This window comes from Palaemon carinicauda, chromosome 18 (assembly GCF_036898095.1).
Source record: "Palaemon carinicauda isolate YSFRI2023 chromosome 18, ASM3689809v2, whole genome shotgun sequence".
Classification (NCBI taxonomy): Eukaryota; Metazoa; Arthropoda; class Malacostraca; order Decapoda; family Palaemonidae; genus Palaemon; species Palaemon carinicauda.
Window position 1 is genome coordinate 15,451,545 of NC_090742.1, and position 5,000 is coordinate 15,456,544.

General features: G+C 29.1%; 1 protein-coding gene across 1 annotated transcript in view; it reads right to left on the minus strand.

Annotated features, from left to right (window-relative positions):
• The window catches only part of LOC137656984 (putative defense protein 3), a 20,831-nt gene extending 16,369 nt beyond the window's left edge, over nt 1–4,462 (minus strand). The window contains exon 1 of the mRNA XM_068391331.1: nt 4,328–4,462. The gene's annotated coding sequence lies outside the window, so the exon portion shown is untranslated. The remainder of the gene's footprint in view (nt 1–4,327) is intronic.
• Between the last annotated feature and the right edge of the window lie 538 nt (nt 4,463–5,000).

The following is a 5,000-nucleotide window of genomic DNA, read 5'->3' on the forward strand; positions in this document are numbered from 1 at the left end:
AGCTATGAACAAATATAAATCTGATGTGATTTATGACTCGTATCCATTGGTAGATTGTCATTCAGACTTTAAAGGGGTTTGAAAGCTTACACTCATGCGTGAACGTCCAATATATTTGATGAATTTATTACCCTAAATTGGTGATTACGATAATACAAATCCTTGAAAATTTTGGCCAATATAATTTCTTGACTGTTCCCTGAAATGCATAGTAAAATTCTCTGATTGACATCCATAACCATTTCCCAGATAACGTCGAGATTTGTGTAACTTTAACTCACTTTAGTTAATAATTCATGGCTTTGCTAACAGTGGGAGATGGATCTACGCATGCGCGTATACCATCTCCCCTGACAAGTTGTGTGTATCTCTAAGGCTTTGCAATCAGCGGTGGTGTGTCAGCCGTGGAAAGGTGAGGTGAGGTTTTAGGTGTCTTTGAAAGTTCAGAGATGCAATGACTTTGTATATATTTACTTCAGAAGATTTTCCAGTAATTCAAATGATTATATACAAATACTGTATATATATATATATATATATATATATATATATATATATATAGTAAGTATATATTTATATATATATATATATATATATATATATATATATATATATATATATATATAGTAAGTATATATATATATATATATATATATATATATATAATGTGTATATATATATAAATGTGTATATATATACATATATATATATAATATATATATATATATATATATATATATATATGTGTGTGTGTATATATACATATATATATATTTATATATATAAATATATATATATATATATATATATATATATAAATATAAATATATATAAAAATATAAATATATATAAAAATACATATATATATATATATATATATATATATATATATATATATATAAATATATACATATACAGTATATATATACAGTATATATATAAAACTATCAAAGCTCACCTAATTGCATATTGAATCGAAGCTTGCACAAATATCATTAAGTAAATTTCCACATAAAATCGCACATATAAAATTTAAACCTCACCGGAATATACACTTCTTAAGAATCTTTTAATAAATGTTAAATAAATTATGAATTTAAATTTAATGAATTATATTCGACAATAAGATGGTCAAAATTCTCATCAAAGAGGTCTCTTAAAAGTACGAAAATTAGTATCTCAAACTTTTCCAGCACAGTTCTCTTAGTTATTATTTATAATATTCATTATATAATTTATATATATTGATATAATTGACTTTCTTTCACATGCTATGAATTTTTGCATAATTAACTGATTATGGATTTTTTGTACCTCGGAGATTGCCAGAGAATAACATTAATGTTTTCTGAAGGATATGAAGAACCTTTTTAAAGCCTAAATTGTCCTTCACTTTATGCATCTGTTTTCAGGATACTTCACTTAAAATACTACAGTAAAGGTAGGTTAGTCTTTAAATATAATTAATTAAGCAATCTATTCTGCTTTCTCTAGCTTAGTTATAGATATTACTGTTAGTTACCTTCGCCATAAGAAGATTTTGCGAAGGGTATGTATTCACCCCTGTTGTCTATTTCTTAGTTCATTTGTTTGTGGACAACTTAACACAAAAACTACAGAGCCGATTTTGACAAAACTTGGTAGTCATGTTGGGTATGATCCAAGATTGAATATCGTCACCCTCATAAACTAACTGCCTAAGTCATTTTCTCCACTTGTTGGGAAATCAAAAAAAAAAAAAAAAAAAAAAAAAAAAAAACTAATTTCCTAATTCTTTATATCATTGTGTTGAGCTTCAATTCACAAATTCTTAATAGAAGAATTTGTGAATTGAAGCTCAACACAATGATATAAAGAATTAGGAAATGAGAAGGTTTTTTATTTCCCAACAAGTGGAGAAAATGACTTAGGCAGTTAGTTTATGAGGGTGACGATATGTAACATTTTGGTTGAAGTACATCAAAGTACAAGTACGCAGAAGTACTTTGAAAATAATAGCAATGTTAAACAAATGGAACATATTTTCTTACTTTATCTTTTGTTTGAGAACAACATTACGCAGAATCTACTAAACCAATTTAAACGGAACTTGGTGGACATGTGTGGTATGACCCAAGGACAAATACATTAGATTTTGAAGAAAATGCATCGAATTACAAGTACGCAATGGAGTTAAGAGCAAAATAAGACTGCTTGGCGTGGCGAAGGTATGTTCTCGACTGAGTACCGCCCTAGTTAATGATTTTTTAAATTTTTTTTTTCTATCAACCGTCTAACTTTACCGCTAAAATCTATAGCCTCAAATGCTCTCAAGGTTAAAATTACCAAGTTACCAACTGCAAAAAGTGAGTTTTTAACGACATTGGACATAAACAATTTCAGTCTTTCTAAAACTATAATTTTTAGTCTTTCTAAAGATATAGTTTCTAGCTTTCTAAAACTAGTTTTTAGTCTTTCTAAAACTATAGTTTTTAGTCTTTCTAAAACTATAGAATTTAGTCTTTCTAACACTGTAGAATTTAGTCTTTCTAAAACTATAGTTTTTAGTCTTTCTAAAAATATAGTTTTTATTCTTCCTAAAACTATAGTTTTTAGTCTTTCTAAAACTAGGTTTTAGTCTTTCTAAAACTATATTTTTAGTCTTTCTAAAACTATAGCTTTTAGTCTTCTTAAAACTATAAATTTAGTCTTTCTAAAACTAGTTTTTAGTTTCCTAAAACTATAGTTTTCAGTATTTCTAAAACTCAGTCTTTCTACTGACTTCTTGGAATCTGTATGTTTAAATTCTCCCTCCAGCCTCTTTTGGTTCATTTCAAGCATAAACACTTAATAGACATATACCGACACAGACGGTTCTAATGCAAACGGAACTGCCATTACTATTATTACTATTACTTGCTAAGTTACAACCCTAGTTGGAAAAGCAGGATACTATAAGCTCAGGGGATCCAACAGGAAAATAGAATATTTTAAGAAGAGTAACATTAAAATAAACATCTTTCTTCAATTTCTTAACATTCATAATTAATTTTCATTTTGGATAGATGTTCCTCTAACGTTATGTCCCTTCCTACAAATTGAAACAAAAGAAAATCAACTTTATGAATGGATAGAATCCTAATTCTGCCTATTTAACGTAACTAAACTAATATTTTCACTTATAATGGCTATATGAATCTGTTATTAATGTTTTCATTCAAAATTTGCTCGTGAATGTCTTAATTTATAACTTGCCGACATTTTGGCGACAGATAACAGTCAATCAATCACCCTTTACATTGTTTATTTTATACCCCACCAATAGGCCTAGACCTTCGTGCGTTCTCTGTAACAAAAAGTGAAACTGATTTATATATTTTACGTTAATAAACAATACTTAAAAGAGTATAATCCTTTCTTTTATGTTAAGTTATTCTTATCAATTGTTTGTTTAACTTTAAAGTTATTTTCTTTCTTTCCAGTTACAGATAATATAAAACATGATGATTTCATTCTGGGTAGTTCTAAGTGCGACTCATCTTCTGTCCATCATACCGACGATCAACGGAGGACTCACATCGTCAGGTATGATAATATAACATTCAGTTTAATTATCAATTATATCTCCTAATAATAATAATAATAATAATAATAATAATAATAATAATAATAATAATAATAATAATAATAATAATAATAATAATAATAATTTACTATGATTGTCATCTATTTTGACCTTCAAACCGCTATATCGTTAAACTTCATTCTCTCTCTCTCTCTCTCTCTCTCTCTCTCTCTCTCTCTCTCTCTCTCTCTCTCTCTCTCTCTCTCTCTCTCCTGTGACGTAATAAAATAAGTTCGGGCACTAATAGGAAATGATAGTATAACTCTTAGTTGATAAATAGCAATAAGATAAAAACTCATAAAGACAATCACACAAAAGTAAATCAAATCTTTCCTATTATTATTATTATTATTATTATTAATTGCTAAGCTACAACCCTAGTTGGAAAAGCAGGATGCTGTAAGCCCCGGGCCCCAACAGGGAAAATAGCCCAGTGAGGAAAGGAAACAAGGAAAAATAAAATATGTTAAGAACAGTAACATTAAAATAAATATTTACTATATAAACTATAAAAACTTTAACAAAACAAGAGGAAGAGAAATTAGAAAGAATAGTGTGCCCGAGTGTACCCTCAAGCAAGAGAACTCAAACCCAAGACAGTGGAAGACCATGGTACGGAGGTTATGGCACTACCCAAGACTAGAGAACAATGGTTTGATTTTGGAGTGTCCTAGAAGGTCCTATGAAGGATCTCTTGAATGAAAACTAACGAATTGTTCTTACCTCCAGAGACGATTTGGACGAAGCCTCGTTTGACGGAGATCGCAGCCGAGCCAATTCAGGATGTTCTGAGAGAGGTTCCCGAAGATGATTATTCCGTCATCTTCATCACAGACGATTACTACTCTCCCTCGTATCGCAGTATCTTCAAGGTAAGGAAATTTACTTTTAATATGAGATTTATAAATCATGCTTTCTACTTTAACTTCAAAGCCAGATCAATTTCAAGAGGTTAATTCGTTGAAAGCGGATTGTACTGTATAACTTGATTGGTTTCATTCAAGGGGGTGTAGTCGGTGTATGCGGGTTTTATAACGATATTTAATTGTTTACGATATTCATATTTATTTTCTTAAGCACGTTAGTCATAGTGCGTATGTACCATGAATACAAACCATTGCAATAAACAGTTAAAAAGATAGGTTTACTGATGCCCATGTTCTCGTAGAATAGAAATGTTTCTTAAATCTAGAGGTTAATAAAGTTAATTCCCAAAACAGGTCTTAAGCCGTTAAAAATCGTGATTCTCCAATTCATTACAAGTAAATAAACCAACAAAAATAGAAAAAATAAAATAAAACAAAACATCGAAAACAAGTATTCATACATGGAACGTTTGGGTATAAAAATGTTCATTAGGCCTACACAGAACTATATTGCAACATTCATATCAACA